At 40.9% G+C, this 24,175-nt stretch overlaps 1 protein-coding gene across 8 annotated transcripts in view; it reads left to right on the top strand.

Moving 5' to 3' along the window:
- The window catches only part of ATP2B2 (ATPase plasma membrane Ca2+ transporting 2), a 374,808-nt gene that overhangs the window by 101,385 nt on the left and 249,248 nt on the right, over nucleotides 1-24,175 (top strand). For all 8 annotated transcript variants that reach the window (XR_014895541.1, XM_085302465.1, XM_085302464.1 and 5 more), the window contains exon 3: nucleotides 13,152-13,256. The gene's annotated coding sequence lies outside the window, so the exon portion shown is untranslated. The remainder of the gene's footprint in view (nucleotides 1-13,151; nucleotides 13,257-24,175) is intronic.

The raw sequence follows: 24,175 nt of genomic DNA, 5'->3' as shown, positions 1-24,175 counted from the left end.
ATTACTTTAGTAATTGGTGTCTTTTGACATCCAATATGTTGGCATCTTTTGATAGTTTATTTACCAAATTGCACGGTAGATTTTTTTTTTTTTTATATAAGTTAGCTGTCTTCAAATGCATGTTACCTCAGCTCCTTGACTGGCTGTGTACGCTTAGCCCCTAATTCAGTTCCACCTTTACAGAAAATCACATCCTTTCCTTGYTACCCGTGTGGACGGTTTCCAGCTCGGGTGCTCGGCCTCCGATTCTGGACTGCCGCTCCCGTGGCGCGTGCGGGTGCCGCTGGAGCGTCCGTGCAGCCGCGAGCGGGCTGTCGCAGCGGGAGCGAGCTCCGAGGGGACGGCCCGGCCCCTCGCGAGCCTCCGTGCCGCCGCCGCCGCCGCCAGGCTTGCGGGAAGCAGCGGGAAGGAGGGGTGGCCCGGGAGCCCCCCGAGCCACCGCAGTGCTGGCCTGTAAGTGCCTCTCTGGGCAGGAGTCGCGGCGGAAGGGAGCGAGCGCCCTGGGCGGCGTGCCTGTTCCTGACCGTCAGCTTCGCGGAGGGTTTCTTCTGCAGTTGCACTTTGTACTCGCGTTCCTTTTAGGTGAGGGCTGCGCGTACAAAAACTACTTCAGATCAGTTCTGGGCTTGTTTTACATTTTCTTACCTCATATTTCCTTTCTTGATGGAGTCCTAAACAACAGAATATAAATATTTGTCTTTAACAAGCATCAGGACATAAGCAATAGTCTAATTTCAAATCCTCTAGTCATATTCTGAAATATTATTTAATATGATTTTCTGTTCAAAGTGCGATATTCATATAACATGCRGGCTTGGGGTTGTATAAGGTTCTTTTTGTCATTTATTAAGTTTTTCATAATTTAGTTGTAACTTTGTCCCTTGTCACCTATGTCTCAAAGCTAATTCAGAGCAACCCTGTGTTCCACTTACATAAAAATGTATTTTTATATTTAATGAAACTAGACTTCCTGTCTAGAGATAAATCTTTGATGCAGGCTGACCTGCCTAGATTTCCATTATCTGTGACTGTATAATCATTGTCTAATAGTAGTAAATACAAAAGAAAATCAGTGTTGAGAATATTTGCTCACTGAGCAGGGAAATCACTTTTGACAGATAGAATATGCACTGAGCCGTAAGGCAAACCAACAAAAAGGGATACATAGAAGGGTTTTTCCTTTCTTTATTTCCAGTACTACAAGGGAGGTTGATGGGGGAAAGCATAATACAATTATGTGGCAAGATACTTTATGGTGCCTAAAGCACACATAAGCTTTGCTCGTAAAAATAGTCAGTTTAATTATGTTTATAGAAAGCCAGGCATGAGGGAGGTAATTAATCCTTATGCTGGCCAAAAGGAATCTCTGTGTCCATAACCCTCAACAGTAATTGGTTTCCTTAAACAGTCAGAGTGAGTTACTATTTTATTTTGTAACTTTCTCTTACTTACAAGGTTCTGAATTAGGAGGACTGCAGGGTAAAAATTCCATTTTCAGTCCCCCTTTTTTTTTGTGCATGTGTCTTTGTTCCTTCCTTTCTTCCTGCCCCCTTCTGCTTACCTAACCACGGCTCCCATCCTAGCCAGGTAGTCTGGCCAAAATAGCTCCTGCCATCTGGACCAGTCACTATGAACCTCTCGGTGACTTCCTCTCATTTGAAATGTCAACTTGAATTTTTTCTCCTTTGCTTACTGCTCCGTAATTTTCTTTTCATTTTGTTATTCATTATTCAACAAGGTGACTGTGTAGTTTGACTGTGTTGATAYACAGTGTGCATGAAAATGTTGTGCAGAAGAGAGCTCCATGTTCCTTCTCCTCAGTCTTCCTCATTATCCTGATCCACATCAGGGTCTGGTTGCTAGTGATATGTCATCTCTCCTGTGAGAGTTATTTTGCTTGATGTATTGCAGTTATATTTAGATTCAATATKAGAGCAGAGCTGTCTAAATTTTCTTTTAAAAAGATGCAAAGAAAATAAAACTGAGACAAGCCATTATTTTTCAATTAAGATCAATTTTTTTCCTGTTATTGCCCACATRTTTTTGCATTTTCAGATATTTGTTAAATTACTGAATTTTATGATAAGTGAACTAAGTATTACTGTTTTTTCTGTAAAGATTATTTCTGTCATTGTGCAGTTATATGGGAATGTCTGTTTTGTTTTCTTTTGCTCTTACATAAGCTACATCTGTATTTGTAGGGTTATTTGAAATCACACCTTAAACCTTGAGGGTGAAAAAATAGAAGCAAATTCATAAATAACCCACGAGCCCATGAGTTGTGTGAATGATGGTTTTAAGCCGCTCTTCTGGTTGATCACACGCTGCTTTAAGGTGCAGTTTTAGTGAGCACTGGGGTTAGGCGAGAGGCAGGCTTGGGGGTACGCGTGGTCGGAGTCGACAGCGCGAGGCTCTTCGCAGCGCGTTGGCTAGCCGGGACGCAGGCGGGGAAGGCGAAGCTCTTTCAGCAGCGCTGCCTTGGTGTGGGGGGGCTGGTGGCCTCGCGGAGCTCTTCGGTGGGCTCTGAGGCCTTGTAAAGCTCTGGCCAACCTGGCGGCCTTTCTTGCTGCCCTTGCAAAGACGGTAAGGGCTGTGAGATACGTTTTGCCCAACTATGCACCGAGTGGGTGTTTTGGGGCCATCCGAGCTACAGCTCAGTGCTTACCACCCGTGGGTCTGTTCATGAGGGATGTTTTGGCTGTTTGTTTTTTAAAATCTTTTCCTCCTGAAACAAGGACAAAACAGTTATTTTCTCATTTGCTCCTGTATTAAATTTCTTTGCCTCATTCAACCCTTCAGCCCTTAAAGAGTTGAACAGGTAAGGAAGTCTTGCAGGTTATGGAAGCTTTTATTTATTTAAGTGCTAATTTAAAGGAAGAAACAGTTATTATTGTTACTTGTACRGATATTCTTCCAAGTTTGAGAAATCTGGAGAGGCAAATACAATTTGGTTCAAATGCAAATACTATTTGCCTGTTTTCCTTTGAGCCAGGTTAAATTCATTGAAAATAAATAAACTGGGTATTTCTGCTGATTTGTTTTGACTTAGGAAAGCTATTGTCAAGGTTGATGATTCTGAGTGGGGAAATAAGCTGACATATTGGTGATGGCGATGTTCAAGTCAAAGTTGATGAGTTTTGTATAAGGCCRTCATCTACCAGTTTGCAGAAGCTTACTTGTTTTATTGGTGTCTTTGGGTAATAGTCTAAGAGGAAAAAAAAAAAATGCAAAGCTGTCCCTTGCACWGCAAACGGCTGTAGTTCTCAAGAAGCAGCAAACCAAGAAAGCCRTGTTGGTCAGAATGAAGCTTTCCTGAGTACCTTTTGAAATACTTGGTGTATTTTTTACTCAGTGTTTATTCAGAGTTCTGCTGTGATGTTCAGCAAGTACTACGTTAAACGCTCATGGTAACAGAAAGTCTTTAGGAGGTCCTACAGCTGAGATTATTGTGTTGACTAATCTTGTGAGAGCAACTGATCGGCCGGCTTGGCTCTGCTGCTCCTCAGGACTGCTAGAACTCTGTAAAAGCACTGTGCTTTTCYGGTGAAACAGGGTAAAATGTTTCCTACAACCTACAGAGCAAAGCAAGTCAACTAGACCTCTCTCTTGSAAGTGTCCTTCTCAATTAACTTCACTTAAACTGGAGGAAGACTAGCAGTTYTGAACCCAGTGCCTGCTTGCTCTTCTGTGTATGAGGAGTGTAGCRTGTTTCTGTGCCTGCTCTGGTGTAGATAAGAAGCAGAGGGCGTTGCATCCAAAGCAGAAAGCATTCAATACTACTAATACTAAAAATAATACTTTTCATTTTTTTTYCTGGATATTATCAGGACTGCAATTAGCAGCAGACCCTTACCTTGAGAAAACTGTAGTAGTGATGRTGGTGAGAAAAGTGCCCCTTCCCCAAAATATTGTATATTGGTGGGTTATTGGTGAGATTTTTTGCGTACAATTGTGTGCATATAACTTCTGACTGACTTGCCYCACCTGTTTCGCAGGGTAAGCAATTTGCTATTTTGTTTTCGTATTTTTGCTTTTGCTCTCTGAAAATAAGGAAAAATATCCTTGCAATCATATCTGTGGCAGAAGACAGTGCTGAAAATATTTCTCTTCCACCATTGAACACTTGTTTTGAGGGTTCAAGAATTTGTTTTTCCTCCTCAAATGTTTCATCTCTTTTACCGTTCCTTGAACACGCAGGATCCTTGCTTGACAAAGGCAGTGTCGCTCGAAGCTGAGGAGCGTAGGCGTGCCGTTGTGCCTTCACGGATCTCCCAGCTGCAAACGTCTCCTTGTCTGTTGAGCCATCGTCTTGTTTTCTCGACTTGTGCTTTCCCTCGTGTCTTTGAAACTCCGGCATTACGGTGGTCTAAGGTAGAGTTAGCAACCGGTTGCAAACGATTCGATGGGAGCGTCTGCRCAGGGCTGGGCAGGCAGGCGGTGGGGTTTCGTGCCTGCGGCAGGGAGGTGCAACTTAAGGCCTTAGAACTCCTGAGAGAGAAACTCTCGTCCRCACCTTTCAGTTGCCACGTCTCAGGGCAGCTGAGGATTCAGCCAGGGTCAGGAGCTGCYCCCGCTCTCGGAGGCAAAATACTAGTGGTCTTGTCCGGTGCTCGTGTTTGGTGCCTTCGTGGGAAGTTGCTCCCAGCTTTGGAAGCCTAGAGATGTGTCACAGGCCTCTCCTTAGAAGCAAAAACCGGAATTGGACATCATTTTTCTGTCGGCGGTGGAGGTACCGTAAGTGACATGACCCTCAGTTTAGACAGTTGCTCTGTGTGAATTGCTATTAACGTTCCTGCGTAGAAGCTGCTGCGGTATTCACAGCGTTAGCACGTATCAGCTCCGCTTCAGTCATGTGAAGCATGAGTGCTAACGCAAGTTCCACAAGCAAGCAAATGCCAAGAGAAAAATTACCATTCTCAACAGATTTCTCTATTCAAGTTGTTTCTTTTATCCAAGCACAAAATTGGATTAAAAATTATTTWAAAATATTTACTGTTGCAACTGGTTACTCAAATAATGCTTTTGCAATATTTATGGCGGTGTAGTTGGCCCCTGCTGCATGATAGGACCTTTAAATCCCTTTAGATAACAAATTTGTATAAAGCATTTAAGGTAAATATGACCTGGGTGTAACTTACCTTGCATTCATAATGCGGATATTGCTGAGGGGAGTATACTAACTAATAGCAAACTCACTCAGGGACCAGTTTTGGCATGTARTTAGCAGTTCGTGTGTCTGTAAGCTGGTGAAGTTCTGATTTTTACTTCTAATACTCTTTACAGGATTTTTTTTTTTTTTCCTTCCCCCCCCCCCATCCTGTGTTAGGCTTCAGGCATAGAAGTGGGGTGGTCACATTTGTGCCTGCTGGCTAGGAAACAGGCCAAGGAACTCCCCTCGGAACGCGGGTGATACCTGAAGCGAGGACCGAAAAGYGAGCCCCCTGCTCATCGCAGAAGACCTCGTAACTCTGTGCAGTGCAAAAAGTTATCCATGTGTCTCTGTGTCTCCACATCTTTGCATGAGTTGGAGGCTTGGCACCCGGCCTCCCGGCTCCTTCCCTGGGCTTGGCGTCTGTTAGGAGCTGAGGACTGCAATCAAGTTTTGAGTTTTTTTTTTTTTTGGTTTGTTTTGTCTTGTTTATAATAATAATAAGGATTGCTTTCAGGAGTTTACCTCCATTATTTTCATACGTATGTGTATTTGAATTTCTTCCCTTTCRTTTTAAATTTTTACAGTGCCTACATCAAAAAAATGGCCTCAACCATAAATTTACAGTCAGTTTGGTAATACAACAATTTAGTCGTATTACATAAACACATTTCTTGCAAGAAAAATTGTTTTGAGTGAAACCATATGCACATGTTAATGGGAAATATTTGTCACACTTCTGCTGTGGAAACTGCTTTTCTGGCATTTTTTGTATTTGTTTCAATATTTATTAACAGCATCCTTCTGAAAGTTCTCAAGAGAATATACAGCAGATTTTTTTTCTTATTTTAATGCAGTAACTTGAGTACAATTTAGAATGTCTTGGATGTGATTCTAAGCAGAACGAGAATGGAATAATATGTAGTCCCTGATTGAGTATATGGCTGTAATTACACTTAGGGACTCTGCTGATGTTATATAAATCACTAGCGCACGATTCCATCAATAGATAAATTATCATTCTCTGCTTTTGTGTAAACCAGTCTGTAGGGACTGTTCCCTGTGGAGCTTCTTCTGAAAAACTTGGTGTATACTAATCTTCTTTGACATCACATCTTGCTCTTAGAAGTTACAATACTCGCTTGGACCACTTCCCACCTTTTTGCCACAGTAAAACAGTTGCATTAAAAAGATTTTACTTTGGGCAGGGCTAAAATGTTGCTTGGTAAGCAACATTCACCAGTGTTTGGGGTCTTTTCAGGCCTTCTAAAACCTTTCTCACACCTCTTGCTCTTTAGAAATCTAGTGGGGATCATCAGTTAGCTCCCAGCAGTGGCTATCCCCTTCAGCAGAAATTATTGCCTCCCCATGAAGAGAGTCCCTTAAACCACCAGGCAGTGGTGACTGCTGTGCGAGGAGACCCTTAGCGTAGAGCACTGATTTCTTGAGTGGCGTTTTTATAAGCAAAATACTTGGGGTAGCACTTGTGTATTGTATGACTGTTACCTAACTCTGTGTTTGTGCCCAAAGACGTTGCGGAGGAGAACCTAAAGGATGTTGTACGAGGTAAGGCCACTGTCATCCCAGGCCTTGGCTCCTCTCTGGTAATGACCAGCTTGGCGAGCATCATTTGGTGCATGATGTCAGGATTGTTTTTCACATGGGCATCGTGTTGRGTTCCATCTGCCATTTTAATTCCCAGGCGCAGGGTCTTGAAAAACCTTTTCACTCTCTTTATCGCTGTATTTTAGCCTGCGTAACTTTGTGCCTTTACCAGGCTTGGTGCATGATGTCAGGATTGTTTTTCACATGGGCATCGTGTTGGGTTCCATCTGCCATTTTAATTCGCAGACGCAGGGTCTCGAAAAACCTTTTCACTCTCTTTATCGCTGTATTTTAGCCTGCGTAACTTTGTGCCTTTACCAGGCTTTGTGTCGCTGCCTGCCCCCTTCCAGTTGGTGTTTGAGTGTGGAGCCTCCAGGCCACTGCGTGGATCCTTGCAGAGCTGCAAAAATGTCTTTCGGGAAGACATTTTCAAAAGCCTACTATCCGTGAGATGTCACTATAGCCGTATATGCTGAATTGCCCTGGACACGTGCTTTTTTCCCAGCAGATTTGTGAGGCATGAYTTTCCTTTATAGAAGGAGGAAACTGGCTTTCCTTGCAAATGCAGTCTGCTTATTCTATCCTTTTTAATAATAACTTATTCCCGTTTCCTGGTAAAGATGTTGGGTTAGTGACATGTATTACCTGGATATTCACTATAGTTCTATAAAAATTAAAATTGGGGAAAACCCTGCTGCTCCAGTGTGTTTACTGTGGAAGAATCTTTCCTTTCTCCTATTAATTGACGTTAATGCAGCCTTTTCCTTCCCCTCCCCCCCTTTTTTTAACCCAGTTTCTGCCCAGAAGGAGGGTTTTATATGTGTTTAATTGCCAGGTTTATGTTGCGAAGGATGTTGAACAGGAAAATCGATCTATTGGAGGTTCCAGTATTCATGATGAAGAACAGGTRGCACTCTTGTTATTTTTCTTTGGTTTCCCGAAATAAATCAGGTGTATGTGCTCCCTCAGGAATTTTTCCTTTTATAGAGTAAGTGCTTTAGAAAGAGTTACTGAACATTGAGGAGGAACTTGTGTGTGTGTTTATATGGACACGTACCTAAATTGTCTCAGTCTGGGCCTGGTTCACAGTACTCTCCAGGAAGGTAAAATACATTTTTTCTTGACATCCTCAGGAATAAGTGTTCAGCTATGTGACATAGGCTAGTTTGTCATATATGATTTATGTGCTTATGTATTTATGTACTATTTCAGGAGGCAAAGAAGAAAGCCGACAAATACCTTAATGTTGTTTTAATGCCAATTATTAATACCCTTATTACCTTCTTAGTAGGCTTGTGTTAGAAGCATAATTTAAGTTGGCGTGATAATAATAGTACTATTGAATTAAAGAGAATGGCTTGTTATCAAATGCCAAACAGTTGATAGAGCCTTTTTGTCTTAATCCAGGGTAGTAAATACTTGTTGCCCTAATTCTATGAACTGATTGTAAGATTGTGTGCTTTTGCTTTTACATTTGTTGTTTTTATTCCAAAGAGTAGAAGTTTTCTCTTATAATATAAAAATGCTGAAACATGGAAAAATATATGCTGATAGAGGAAAGAAATGTAAGATGCTTTCTGTAACATGAAAGGAAAACTTACCTGATTTCTGCTGAATTCCACTACAAATTTCTCTTACTTGGGGCATAGTTGGGATTCTTGATTATAACCTTGATACTTGATAACTTCAGTTCAAATCAAATCAGAGTCAATGGCATTATTACWACTGGATGATAGCTTTGCATGGCTGAGACAAAATGATCTGGTGATTTTGTTCCAATTTCTCTTGACCCGTTTGCCAATCAATTGATTCTGTTATTGCTCTTCCCAGAATAGAAGCCCAAGAGTGGAAGCAAGTGCAATAATTAGAGTTTGAATGAGCAGAGATTAGAGAAGTTTCTGTTCTGCTTCTCCCCAGGATTATGAATCTCTTCAACATTTATTGGAGTATGTAAGTACCTCAGTATTCTGTGACACATTCTTGCCATATAACCTCTCTGTGATGGAGTTGTGGCTTGGTCAAGGTCACAGAATATTTTGGGGGAATTTCTCAGTTGAAGGGTCTAACGAGGGTCATTCTTTAATACTGCGCATCTTTCAAGACTAGTCTTGTCATGCAGTGCAGACAGAAAATTGAGTCGGTAGTATGGAAGAAAATGCAAATGTTGCAGCAGCAGCTCGCTACAGACAAAAGCATGTTTGCCTAATTTTCAGCAAACATCTCCTAATAGATATTAAGTCTCACAGAATAATGTTTTGAAAATGCTTCTATTACAATCAAGTCCAGAAGCCTAAATTGTGTTTGAGAACATGTCTTGCTAGTATGGTGTGAACTTAGCTGAAACAAAAGTCTTTCTTTGAAGAGTTTACGTTCTAATTTAGATTTTAGATATTTCCAAATTAAAATACCTAGTTAGCATATATTCACTGGGGGAAAGAGTGCTTGATTTTAATTTTGACGGTGGTTGAATTCTGGAATAAAAAGTGGATTTAACATTCCATTTTATTTAATAGATGAAGAAAAATTTTATAACTTTGCAATTTATTTTACAGTTTATACTTTTGGTGCTCTCCTGTGTTATATAGGCTCATGCATTAACTCATCCCTCCCTTTCTCTCCTTCGAAGTGGTTTTTTTTTTTTTTTAATTATTATTATTATTATTGCAACAATATCCTGAAGTGTTTGAACTGAGAGTACCAAATAAAAATCTATTTTGATACAGGAAGGTTTCTTGATAACTTAGATAGTGTTTGCTTTTACTTTCTAATGCCAAATCAGCTTATAATAACAGTAACTATATATATAAAATAACTTAATAGATGCCATTAAGTCAAAGAATTTCATGTGGTTTATAAAATAACGCAAGTTCCAAATGGCGGTAGTTATTGAAGTTAACACTTTTGCCCAACTGTGGGAGTGCTAGCATCTTTGAGAGATTCCAATTTTGGTTCTTATTTATAGTTGACATTTAATGTACTTGACATCCTGATTATTTTACACCTACCTAATTTATTATAGCTCAAAGGATAATGACAATATTTTAAACAGTTGTGAAGTGTAGCTGTGTGTTATTAAGCAGGTGCCACACTACAAATGGAAAGAAAAAAAAAGAGAGTATTTCGAAAATCATTTTCCTGCGTTGTGTATCTGAGGATCAACTGAACTTATTCATCAGCTTGTTCAGCTGTACAACTTGGTTAACTGTGTTGTTCCCAGGAAAGTAAAACCTTACTAATATTTGATTTCTTGTTATTTACATATATATACATACATATGTATGTGTATAAGTATATATATATATATATATATAAAAAAAAAAAAGGTATGTTGGACTGCGTGCTTACTTTGTGCTCTTTGAGATTGAGGGGTGAAACACTGTAGTAATAGATTTCTGAATAGTTTCTGAAAGCTTATCTTTTCCTCAAGTCTGCATTAAAAAGATGAYGTAAAGGCGCATATTCTCTACGAACTTCTGACCACTGAACCTCTCTCTCTGTTTTCTCTTGCACACATCCACTCCTGTTACGGCAGATCTTAAAAGCAGCTGTCCTGTGTCCTGGTCTATAGATAATTTCACAGAATCATGGAATGGTTGAGGTTGGCAGGGACCTCTGGAGATCATCTAGTCCAACCTCCCTGCTCAGCAGGGTCACCTAGAGCATGGTAGACAGGGTTGCATCCAGGTGGGCCTTGAAGATCTCCAGAGAAGGAGACTCCACAACCTCTCTGGGCAACCTCTTCCAGTGCTCCGTCACTCTCACAGGGAAGAAATTCCCCCTCATGGTCAGGCAGAACTTCCTGTGCTTCAGTTTCTGCCCATTGCCTCTTGTCCTGTCACATGGGACAACTGAAAAGAGTTTGTACCTGTCCCCTTGACACCCTCCCTTCAGGTACTTGTACACATTGATCAGAGCCCCCCTCAGTCTGCTCTTCCCCAGCTCTCACAGCTGTTCCTCATAGGGCAGGTGCTCCAGCCCTCTGATCAATTTGATGTAATATGAGGAATTTAGATACCACAGGAAATCCAAATGATTTAAGTGGTTGTACATATATTTTGTATAAGGTCTTTTCTCCCTTGTAACAAAGCACCTTTATTAGCTAGGGTTGCCCAGTTGTGTTCTCCCATAAATGTGCAATTCCATGTGGTCGTGTAAGATTTTAGTGCATTTCCAAAAGGGTAAAATCTGCCTCAAAGAAAAAGGCAGCAGAAGGCAAATGCTGGAAAAGCGAAATGGCTTAAAGAGGTAAAATTTGTGTTTGAAATTTCTTTGTTTCATGTGATGTGAATTTTACCTTGAGTTTTGATTACTGTAAGTGAATTAACTACAGGAAGTATCATGAGGAAATGGTAAAATACTTTATTTCACAGACCCATGCAGGGACATTATAAGCGCTTACCAAGTCGTCGCAGAACATTTGCCATTACCCAGCAAGGGGTCCTTCAAATGACACTAACCATCATAGGATTATTTATTTATTTATTTATTTTTATTTTAAAAAATCTTTATTTTGCAATCTTGCCACCTGGTGGTATATTCTGGCACTAAAAGTCTGGTTAGAAGTCTGTTTTGAGTGATGGTTACCTTGGTAGACAAAGTGTTAAGAGCAGAATTTGAGACTGGATCATACCATGCTTGGTTTTTAGAGCGCAGGTTCAGTGCTTGTCTTCCCCTCCAGCTTTGTGTTTTTGGCATACTAAAGGCAATGTTGCTTCTTCAAATTGCTAGGAAAAATAAGTGACAGACACTGTCTGTTTGGAAAACTTTGTTGTGCACAAATTCAAAGGATTTATTTGGAGTAAAAAGTGTGTATTTTTTGAATCTGCAGTAGAATTAGATTCCCGCTGCGTTGGAATAAGTGTCCCACCCCCCCACCTTCATTGTGTCACTGCCACGTGTTAGAAGCAGCACCAGGTCTGTGCAGGTCTTTGTGTTATGTCTGTTTTCCTTCCCACTCTGATTTCTACAGACATGAAAAAAGGAACAGACTTCTTCCTTAACAGTAGTCTTCCTTAGACTTCAAAGTAAAACTGTTTAAAATAAAAATGTGTCCATATTCTCAAATTCCCAACTAAAAATCGTGTTGTCTAAGAAGTTATTTAAGTTATGGTGACAGTTAAGGGGTGTTGTACTAACAAAAGTACTACAAACTCAAGCAATATGAAATGTAAATAAAAGTTTAAACAATCCAAATATACTTAGGAATAAGGTGGAGACTGAAGGCAGTCAAGGAGACAGAAGAAATGGCTGAAGTTTGCTGCATTGTGTTTATCCAAGGTGCAGTAGATGTGGTCTTGCAGGTGTATGTGTGGAGAGACCCTCACTGATAGTAAAAGATGTTTTCATTTACTGTTCAGAGAGCGTTAATCCAATTTCTGCAAGATGAAGCCAAACAAATATGGTTTACCAAGAAATATGATGTATAGATCATTAATTGGAAGTTGGAAGTGGGTGTCTTCTCTTCCCAGAAGACAGCCTCCAGCTGTGCCTGGTGCTGTAGCCTGATCCTGGAGTAATGGAGTAAAATTCTGTGATGGGGGGGTCAAGCACAACATCAGACTGGAGCAGAGTGGTTTCCTTTTAATGTGAAAGTAAATGTGGGTTTTTGTTTTTTCTTTTGTTTTTCTTTTTTAAAAAAATCTATCTTTACAGTGTAGTGTTGATGTATTTGCATATGGAATATGTGTGTCCAGCAGGACCGCTGTTGCTTGCAGAATTGCTGCCTATGCTTCCAGCCTGCCTTCTTGTGTGTTTATTATGAAATAAGTCAGAACGTCACTTATTTGTGACAGTGGTGCATTGAATTTAAGACCTCTAAATTACTTGCATCCAGGTCCTTGTGTCATATGCTGAGGACCATGAGCATCTCTTCCTGCTCACCTGCCTTATTAGTGTTCTGCCCATGTCTTTAGCGGGCTCAACATTTGTCATGTTGAACAGCTCTTCTGGAGCTGCTGCACAACTTGAAGGGCTGAAGGTTTAGACTCGCRTTCTTCAGGATGTTAGATATTTTTAAAGACAATAGAAGTTTAACCAGTTGAAAGTCTCAAAAAGCCTGCCTTAAAAATACTGCTTAATAAAATACGAGAGGCAAGAGTGTTGCGAAAGCTGTAGCATTAATAAATGGTCAAGGGGTTGATAATAAAGATCAAGGGGTTGTTGGGACTGAGGCTCATGGTGCCAAGCTATGTGAATGTACATCCTTGAGCAAACAGTTAGAGCTCTTTAACCACATTATTTCATTGCATAATGATCTGTAACTATTTATGATACTGGCTGTTTGCTCTTGCTTCTGCTTGTCCTGTGGGGTGTCCTTTAGGTGGGTCCTTGTTTGTTCTGTTAATTTGCTTCCTTCTCAGGGTCTGTCAAGTCTAATGATCCCTTTTCTTCTCTCCAGGTTTGAAACCAACGTAGATTAGCCRACACAGAGAGTTGCCACTGGTTATGTGACCTGGGACCCTGTTTATGAGGGACTCGCTTGTTTTTACCAGAAGACAGCACTGTACGTTATTTTYTTTTTCTCCTCAATTCAAAATCAACTGTTGTAACTTTAATAGAAATCCCTGAGGAATGCAACTCATACAAAAAAATAGGATCTTGATTTTCAGGCTAGTGATACCAATCAAGGAAACAGAGGTTTTTTGTTTGCTTTACCATACAGCTAATCAGAGTTTTCTTCCTTGTGACAGTGCTGCTTGTGGTTCAGAACCTCAGTTATTGTGGAGTCTGAATCTGCCTTCTCTTTACATTGGGTTGTATAAAGCGTGGGATTAGGAACTGAGACCGTCGTGTGTTTTAGCACCTGACAAATTTTATATATATATAAAATACACCCCACATTTTAATTACAAAAGAAAATTGCAGAGATGAAATACAGGCATTATAGTCTGGACTCCGAGAGGGAATGAATAAATGAGTTACAGTAGTAATATTAGATAGCCTAGCTTTTTTTTTTTTATATATCAAGTTTTAGTTTGTATAAACTAAAACTTAACAGAAGTAGGAGTGAAGAGATGATACATATGCCATCATAATCTTATCTGAATCTTTTCCTGTTCTGTGAAAACAGTCAAGAGACTTTTTCATTTCTGAAATTACTTCTTTGTTCCTTAAATATTATTAAATTTTGGAAGCACTATGTTTACCTGATGCTCTGCTTACACTAGCAGAAATCCAAACAACGCTATCAGGTACAGAGCAGTATCTGTTTATTTCAAGCATTACTTTAGTAATGAGTCCGTTAGAAGTCAGGCAGCTCGGAGTGCATGAGCTTTGTAAACATGTTAAAATGAAGTTGCCTGGTTTGCTCTGAATGTATGAAAACACCATTGTTTTCTAAGTGAAAAGAAAAAAAAMCGTGATTTATTCTGGATTGTTTTTTAAAAAAATCAATCTGGTGATTCAGGAATGGTTATAAAATAAATGCACAATCTATAATTTTATTCATTACCTTTCCTGTTGCTAAAGGTTCATAAAAAATGGAGAATGAGGTACAATATTCAAACTTTTATGGAAAAAGGGAAATAGCTCTCACTATCTACTAAATTAAACCTTGAATTTATGAACTAAAATCAGTAAAGAAAAACTAGTAAGCATTTACTCTTAGAATTTTATATGGTGAAGTGTACGATTACTTTTGATGATTACAAGGGTAAGTCTGAGCAGATTTGCTTTATGGCAGCAATAAGCGTCCTCCAATAAGCGTTAGTATACCGTAAGAAAAGAAAAAGAATTAGATTGGCTTGGATTCATTTATCAAAATAGGCATCCAAAACCCTTTTTTTTTTTAATAAGCAAATGTAGAAAACATGGGAACATAGCAAGACTAACCTATGGTTTTGAGTGACATTTTCTGTTTCTAAAACACCCTCCCCTACTATGAAATGTGCAGAAGCAAGCAGACTTAGAGCCAGAAATGAAAAAGACAGAGATGAACAGCAACCACAAAAATAACAAGACTTTCTAAATTTTCCTTAAGTAATCAGGGGAGCTTTCCGTAGCATATAGCTTAGCTATTGTAAAGTTCCTACGAAGAAGACTGTAAGAGCTGATTTTAGATTATTTATTTGCTCTTAGACTATATGTTAAAAAGTTGAAAGTAACCATTGTATTATAAAGTTTTTAAAAAGTATCAAATTGCACAAAATGATACTTGCACAACTTTCTATAATATATCCAAAATATATAACATTTGTGTATAGAAATTACTCAAAGATTTACTATTTTATCACTAATAATTTCCAGCCGAATTTCCTCTTGAGCCATAGTTCTYGCACTCCTGTGTTCATTGATAGGCTCTTACAATAAAAACTGATTTAGTCTATATCTAAACTTTTGTTCTTAGTGCCTATTATGTTGGCAATTGAAACATTGTTAAGTTAGTGCAATGTGTTAAGCATTAGTTCTTACTGACATCGTTTCTATTTCACTGCAGTAATTTATCAGTATTGCTTTAAAGAAGGTTTTTAATGGGTGCTGTAAGCTGTGCAGAGCAAACATTAGGCCTTTCTTTCAGAATGCTGAGATTCCAGTTTATTTTTTTAAAAACTCTTAAAACAAGCAGTCTATAATATTTAYGTGTCAGACATTTAAATGTCTGTAAGAGCCTGAGAGACTGAAACAGACTTACTACTGAGAGAGCCTTCTCAGGAATTCGGGTATAAAAATGGACACACCAAAAAGGGCTTTTCTACTTCCCTGTGGAAAGGGCTTGCGATGCCATAATTTTATCTTTTCTTAGTATAACACGCAGCGTTTTTTCACCGCGCTCTCTGGAGGGCAAGCTGCAAGGCGCATCGCGGAACAGTAACACGAAAGGGCTCTGAGAAACGCGCGCGTGTGAGCAGGAGCCCGTCCCGGAGAACACCCCTACGTCCCGGGACGGCCTCCGGGAGCTCTGGGCGCCTGGCGCTCGGCCTCTGCCTCGGACCTTGTCTCAGAACCGGAGCTGAGCGCGCGGTTACGCGAGGTGCCGGCTGCTCGCCTTCGCCCTCGCGGTGCGAGCCCTTGGTGCGCGCCGGGGAWGGCGGGAAGCGGGAGGTAACGCCGCTCCGTCCGCGGGATCCGCTCTGGCGGCGCCGCGGGCGCCTCGCGGTTCCGCCCTCCTCGTGGAGGGCGTCGAGGCTGCTGTGGCCCGTGTCCTGCCTTCAGGGCATCCGCAGGGCAAATCCCGGGCCGTTCCGCTTCCCCCTGCGGTCGGGAGACGCGTGCGGACGCGGGCTCGGCTCGAGCGGCAGATGCGGCGAGGCCGGGCGCCCGGGAAGGCGCCGCGCCGGCGCCCTGCTCGCCTGGGAGCCTGTCGGCGCGGCGGCGCTGGCCGCGAGCTGTGCGTCGTCCCAGCCCTAGCACTCCCGAACGTGTTGACAAAGTTTGGTTTATAGATCTGATGTCAGAGGCAGTCCCGGTCCATCTGTTTTTGTGTTATTTCTCCTGGGAATATCTCCTGCATTTTGAAGGGGGAGAGGAATATGTTCTCAGTTCTTTTTTTTTTTTCTTTTCACTTGGTAGGTGCCAATATGGTGTTATTCATTCAGTAAAGTAGTGCAGAATAGAGAGTGCCTCTGTGCCTACAACTGCCTGTACAGTAATCTTGTTTTGTGCAACTAAATTAAAAGCATGAATATCAGGGCATGTGTGTGAACTCCCCCTTTGAACAGCAGCCCCCGTTTTATCAGTTAACCTCTTATTCTGCWGTCTGAAGGAAGTGCCGTTCTCTAATTGCACCATTGCTGCTTAGTGCCAGATTTGTTATTTCAAGAGGTCAGTTCTGGTAATATTGCAACATACCTACGCTCAGTGAGAGGACAGCAGTAGAGAATACCTAGGCCTTGCATGGCGCTTCTCGTGAGCGCGTCTGAGAGTGCGCTGCAGGCAGTAAGGGTTGYCTCCGTTTTACAGCTGACAGAGCCTGAGGCCCTGGAGGTGGCCCGGCGCCCGCGGGGAGCTCGGGACTCCAGCCTGCCTCTGTGTGTGCTGGGGTGCCTGCGCATCGCAGTGTGACGGTGGGCCACAGCAATATGTTAAAGTACCCCATGGAAACAAGAAAGAGCCAAAAAATTAACGATACTTTAATGTAATAATGTTTAGGCAAAATTTTATATGAAACAGAAGAGTGTTCCTGACGTCTGCACAGTGCTCAGCGTTGTGTTCTGAGTGCTGTTCAAGGCGTTCATTGGATGTGTATGCATTAAATACGCAGTCAACATATAGTGCCAACTTGTTTTTTTCTTGCTTATCAAATGTTACCCTGAAGTTTAAATATTTCTTATTTGTCTTAGTGCGCATTAGCTGTTGAAATGACAGAAATGATCAATGCTAGCTGATTTTCCTTTTTATACTCTGTGTGTGTGTGCCATTTTTGCCTGATGAAGACTACTTTGGGTGATGGTGGTCCAGATGTCTTGAACAAATTGAGTAAAGTTAGGAAGAGTGGGAAACCAGGTGAGACTTCAGTAAAAGCCCAGGTGACTGGAGAAAATGGGACCAATTACTCAGTAGCTGTCGTTATTGGCTTTGGATATAAACTGCAACCTGTCCCTAATCTAATGATTTGACTCCTGTGCTGCCRTGTGAGCTAGGCAGCTCTGTTCCCAGGTTATCAGGGAAATTAAGTTTACGTGGAATTTTTGATAGATTAGGGCACAAGTGAAACACCATTTGTTTTAAATCACATTTTAATATCACATTATTCATGTGGTTATTTGTTCTTCCTTATTACTTTTGGTGCATTTTTTTGATTTAAAAACATTTCGGAAAAATTGAATGTTAAGAAAAAGAGAGAAACTTTGTAGCAGTAATTTTAATTATTTTGTAGTATTTATTTTGTAATTGTGTATTTTAATGTTGTACTTTGCAAATGATTTTAATTTGGTCTTTCCTCTTTATATTTGGATTTCCTTGATTGTCACTAAAATAGCTGCTTTGAAAAGTTGGCATTTGACCAAAATTAAATGGTTAATTGCTTATTGTGAGAGGCTATACTGAGTATAGTACAGTATTGCTCAGTAACCTCACTGAGAAGAAGCGTTTGATCAGTACTGCTGTTCCAGCCGCCTCTGTAGGGCATAGCAGTTTGGAGCATACCTCTACAGGCAGCATTTTTCACGTCTTCCTTTTCGGGACAAGCTTCGTTTGCCCTGGAGAATGCCTGCAAACAGCGACTCTCTCTGCGTTCACTTTGAAACAAGTTATCTGATTTTCATGGTGGTATTTCCTTGACAATACCAATAAATTGCTTGCAGTAGGRTAAGTCATCTTGCATGTATCAAACCACAAAATTCACGTCTACTCCATTTGTTGTTTAGTTTTCAAAGGATATGTGCCAAATCTTGCTCGCTCCGTGTAGCATACTGCATTGTGCAAATCCGTCCCTCGGATGCGGAGAGAAGCGTTTCCTTTCTGCGCGGTTTAATTTTCCTGATGCTGCGGGGAAGCGGAGGTTTCTTTTGGCCGCAGTAGTTGTAGCGGCGTCGCGGGTTCTTCCGCCCGCTCTGCGACTCCTGTCTCGCCTCCCTTTTCCGGGCAGGAGCCGCCAAGCGCAGACCCGGTTCGGCCCGGGCCCTTCCCTCGCGCTCGCTGGCGCTCCTCTTCCCTCCGCCCCGCCGCGAAGCCCCGCACCGCGGCCGGCCGCGGCTCTCCRACGTGCGCTGCAGCTCCTTCCCCCGTTGCCGTACTGGAGTGTGTACGCTGCCGTGGTGTTGAAGTCGGGGTTTCACCTGCTTTTCTCCGTGGCTTTCAGAACTTCACTGAGATGTGCCTTCTTATCCAAAACGCGGTTGATAAATTCCCCGTTTGCTTTGCACTTTATCCCGTCATCTCTTGCAGTCCTGCCCGCTTCCCCTGCAGGATTCCTTTGAGCCAGGATTGGCAGCGCCCTGCTCGGGATGGCRCTGCGCGGCGCTGCCGAGGTCCGCCGTCCTGCGTAGCGCCCGCCTGCCTTTCGGGAAGGGACGCGAGGCTGGAGGAGGGAGCGTGGCAGAGCCGAGACGATCCTCCCTGGCGCCCTTGCCGGCTGGCGCGCTGCCGGGCGCTGTTTCGCTGGGCCCTGGCCTCYGGCTCCTCGCGGCTCTGTGCTGTGCCCGTCTCTGGCGGTGTCCCCGAAGGCGGGGGCTGCGCGCTGGSAGTCTCCCTGGCGGCTGCGGTGCTCCGTGGACTGGCCACCTTGCTCTCGGGCCCGGTTCGCGGTTCCTCAGGAGCCGCCGTGTGCAGCTGGCAGTGCCGCCGGACCGAGCAAGGTGGTGCTTTGGTTTCTGTGCGTGCCAGCAACGCGTGGTATGCAGCCAGCTGCTTAAACGCAGAAAATACTTAAGAGTACCCATAAATGCAAGGTCTTACACAATATGCAAATTCATTACTTACTGCTTTTCATTTGATTGTTATGATAGATTTTTGGAGAATTTTCAGAGAAGTTTTTTTGGCGATATCACTGCTTTTCCTTCATGCTTATGCTAATTTTCTTTCTTTGTCTGAGCCTCTAAACACTTCTTATCAATAGCTACAATTTCCTGCCACCTGTGGTGGAATGTATTTCTTCATTATGAGCCTTTTACTGTTTTCTCATATTTTATTTTTGATTAGCTGCTATGGACTTTCATGCATACCCTTCTCTTGTCCTGGAAAAGTTAAATTATCTGATAACTAAGAAAATTGCTTCTTCTAGTTTGCTTTTGCCAAGTTGCTCAGAATCACTCAGCGGTGACCAGGGTTGGACTGGTACTATGTTTTATATAGAGAATATGGTGGAAAACTGTGTATTAGTTTTTGATTTCCTTAAAATGAAAGAGCRCTGAGAATGTTCAGGTTTGATGGGGAGAAACTTGTTCTAAATTGTGTCAAAATATCAAAGATAACACAAATTTTTATTCTGAACTTGATAAGCATTTCTTAATGTCATTGGCTACAACTTTATATCTCTGTTTTAGAATCAGTTTTATATATGTGTGTGTATATATAGATGTCTCTCTTTAAAAAGCAGAATTTAAGAATTTAAGCAGTTACCACTCCCAGTAAAATCTTAACGAAAATGATGTGCTGTGAATCCTTCTGCCTAGAACAGAACCACAAATTATACTTGCAATTGGCTTTATAAATGTAAATAAGTAGCTTGCTTTTTGTATGTTAAGAAAAAAAAACTTTTTAATCCTTAATCTAAGAAAAGCTTGTTTAATAACAGGAACAGCTTTCCAACATCTCGTCTGTGGTAGGTAGTTTCTTCTCTCCACTGACATCATCTGGAGCAGAGGTTGAAAGCATGGAAATGTGAGAGGGAGTGAGTGATGAAGAGAAGCCTGTGTGCATATGAGAGGCATCTGTAAATTGCCCTGGATTTTCAGTATCAGAAGGTGCCTTGGCAAGGAGAGATGCACAGCTTAGGAAGTGTAGGAGGAAGCAGAAGAAATGGTTTTGTTTCTCTGGAATGAATTCTGTCCAAGCAGCTGGCATGAGCTGCATCCCAGTGATGAAGCGGTACTGTAGGTAAAACTGCTGCTGTCTGGCAYGCAGTAATTCATCCAATGTTTGCCAGTGAGGCTGCTGGAAAAATGACTGCTGGGGAGGAATGCCTAATAAAAAAGAGCAAAGAAGAATGTTCTACATTGATATTTTTATCCTTGCACCCCAGAGTCTAGGTCTGATTAGAAAGAGTAAATTACGACTTGAGATAACTCCAAGTAATTCTTCATAAGCAGGTTGTAGGAGGCAGGAGAAACCTACTTATGAAACAGTCCGTGGAAGACAGAAAAGGTTGTCAGTGYGACCTCAATAACTTCTTTGTGCCCCTACTTCTCCCAGTCACTTTYTGTCTCCTTTTATTTGTTCCTCTTGTCCTGGGATGCTGAGCTCGCTCGCGGGAGTTGGGGCTGATTCTCCTGKTTTTTTGCCGTACCTCACTGCTGAGGAATACTTCATCCTTCCCTCATCCCACAGGTCCCTGGAGAAATGGCACAGTCTTTCTGGAGTAGTATGAATCACCACTGTAAATGTCTCTGTCAGTCTTGCTTGAGAAACTGTACTGAAATGGAAATGAAATCTGTGCCCAACAGGCACAGACATAACTTTTGACAACTAAACTCTGTTTTTCCCCCCTTTTTCCCTCTCTTGTTTCTTTTAAAAGTGCATGCATTTCTACTGGTCGGTGTGCTTTATGAGGGTATGAAATGAAAACAAAGCACGTGCTTTGCAAGGAGGTGAGATTAAGGGTGGTGCTGAATCTTAGGCAGTTTTCTCATATGCCTTTCCCCAAATCCCATAAAGTAGCATTCCTGAAAGTAAAGGCAAATAGTTACATTACATACAGGCAGTTACCTATATACACAGGCATATGTGTCTTAGATATGTTTATTATATATGCATGTGTTTGTGTGCGTGTATGTGTACATATATATGTATATGTGCATGTGCACATATATATGCCACATTTATGTATGCAGGCAAATAGTTTCATACAGTTGCTGATAATGGCTAGCAGCAAATGTTTAGGGAAAGAATTTAAGTACCAAAGTAACTTCTAGTTTCTGTAAACAGTCAATGGGAGACTTCTTGGATCAGAAGTTACGTCTGAATTGGCATTTATACTAATCACAAGTGGGTYGTTACTAGGCATCATAGAGCCACTGAGTTTTGAAGAAAGACTTGATAGATTTGTTTGTTTGGTGGATTTTGCAGGTTAGTGGGATTTTATGTTATGAACAGCAATGATAGTTGTCCAAAATTCTGATGAACGAGTAGCTAAAAGGGTTGGTGTGGAACAAGGACATATATACGACCCGATTAACAGGTCATGGAGGACCCTGAGAATGAGGTGGTGTTGGGTATGATTGTGAAAGAAAGAAGGAAGGAAAACAAAACCGGGGGAATAATGCAATCAAAGTCGAGAGCCAGCGCAATTGTTTTAGTATTTTAGAATAGAATTAAAGGGTAGCAAATTAGGATTTACCAAGACTAAAGTGGAGGAGATTGCAATAGTTAAGACGTGAGATTATTACGGATCAGAGAATCATTTCTAATTTTCCTACTCCGTTTTTCTATGTTGCCTTCATGGAATTTGATTTAATTTTGGAAAAAAAATGCAACGGGAGAGGGAAAAATTAAGGAGAGGGAGAAAAAAGAAGAGCTAGCCTGAGAAATCATTTCATTACAATCTGTAGATGAAATAAGAATGGCAGAAATGAAATCCCTGCAAATCAGCATGAGCACTGATAACATAAAGTGAACTTCAAAACATTTTTTTGCACATGCAGACATGTGAATACACAGGGGTATTTGCGTGCATATTCATGTGCACGCTGATGTAGTTCATCACCAGCAGTACTCTACTAAAGATTTAAAAGCTTCAGTTGTCTTCCATCTGGAGCCTCATTTTAATCCTTTGATTTCACTGCTGAAAGTCTTGACCCTTGTGATGGTATTATTTTTTCATAAACGTTGTGTCCTATGTGGCTTTTATTAATCTGAAGTCAGATTTCAGTAAAAATCAAATAATTCTGAAATTATAAATTAAAGAAGCATCATTAGGTTCTTTTACTTTGAGTTCCCTTTTTGCATTGTGCTTACATGTCTCATGAGGTGTTTTCAAAGTTTTTGTGTTGATGGTTCAATCTTTATCAGTTATAAGAAGTTGGTAACTGGTATAAATTATTCATTTTAGCGATGCAGCTATTTTGGTGGTGCACACATCATCCTAGATACAACTTTACATAAAATGGATGGGAAAATGCTAGTTTATATACCTCCTCCACCTATCTATTTAAATGAAAATCCATAAAACTTGAGCAAAAGACTGTCRTTTGGATTTATTTGGAAAGAACATACTTTAGAAAGACTCTGGGGACAAGCAAGAAAGGAACTTGAGAGTGGTGAACGGTGCTCAGCTAACCGTGGAGCAGACGTTTTTCTGTGGGCAGTATCGGAGCTGACCCTCAGCTTTCAGCTGCAGATGTTTGCAGCGCATGAAGATAAAATGATCCAAGCCAGATAAAATAAAATTGAAAGTGCAGAAAGTCAGTCAAGAGATGAGATCTGCTTATGTTCTCCTACATAAGCAGCTGCACAGGATTTTTTTTTTTTTTTTTTAACTGGTTTAGATAGATGGAAAGGAAGGGGAGAGGACAGTTCCCTCTTTGGAGATTTTGGAAGAGGGCTGGATGTGGGTGAGATTTCTGGGAATGGATAACTGAAAAAGTTTACCTTCAATAAACCTTTCCTGTAAAGGGACCTTTTTTAAAGTTTAAATCTGCATCAGTTAACATGTTATTCATGTTACCATATGCCATCTTGTGTTATTTTTATTGCTGTGGTTGCTGGCTTGAAGTTGCTACTGGTCTGTTGTATGGTGTGTAAAATTCAACATCATAAGGAAAATAACATTACGTAATAATAGTACGACAGGTATTTTTTATATACATAAACATAGTCCTTAGAACTAGAGTCTCATATATATGTTAAATCAAAATAAAATATATTGAAAAAAGTTTGCTGCAACTTTACATGAACACTGAATGAATTTGATGAAACATCTATTGTGCCAGATTTGGGATCTCATTGATTCCTGAGAAATAATACAAATTTCTCAGTGCAAGAAATGATGTACAAAAACACTAATTTCACTATAAGTTGTTATGTATTTTGATAGACATGACAGTAAGATTACAGTACCACTTGTATATATCCTGCAATCCAGGATTTAACATTTTCCCCCTTTCTAATAGATCTCCAAAATTTCACATCTCTGATTTCATCTTCTAAAATAGTCTTGTAATTCATATTCCTAACTAATGGGAAATTCTCCTAGAAGAAAATCTTAATGTTTTATGCAAAATGGTTTGTAAGGAGTACTTCTGATGCAATTTGACCTATGTCTTTTACTGCAAATGTCTTAAAGGAGCAGGAGATTGAAAATCTAATGTTTTGGAAACTGGTGTGTCAGCACAGTGTACTTCACATGTGCTGCTGGGATTCTCTGGAAATTGTGTTTGTCTTTTAGTGTTATACCTGCCAAGGATTAGGGAATAGTTGTTTGAGCTGATGGCCAAGTGATAAAACAGAAAATGCTTTTAGAATGGAAGATGCATATCACTTGGATAAAAGTGCTATGAGAAAGAATTTTTATTGTTTCATCCCTTTATGTGAATGATATAGAAAAAAAAATTAGCGTATCTCTTTCCGCCTGCAGTGCCAGGTCTCCATCTTACGCTGGCTATTGGTTGATTAGTGCAATATTGTTCATGACATTGTTCTCTACTGAAAAGATATTCCGTGTAGCGTATAGTCTTACCTGAAGAGAAGTATAATTTCCTAGAAAGCAATATTTAGCCATTCTTTTGTTTCCTTGTTCAGCCATTCCACCATCTTTTCCTTTTTTCAGAGCTGCTTTCTGTTGATGTGACCTTGCAAGACGACAAATTGATTTCAGTGCATTMGGAATTC

The sequence above is a fragment of the Rhea americana genome, unplaced genomic scaffold (genome assembly GCF_003343005.1).
Source record: "Rhea americana isolate MKP2758 unplaced genomic scaffold, rheAme1 scaffold_19, whole genome shotgun sequence".
NCBI classification, from domain to species: Eukaryota; Metazoa; Chordata; class Aves; order Rheiformes; family Rheidae; genus Rhea; species Rhea americana.
This window is presented reverse-complemented; position numbering and strand designations above follow the sequence as displayed.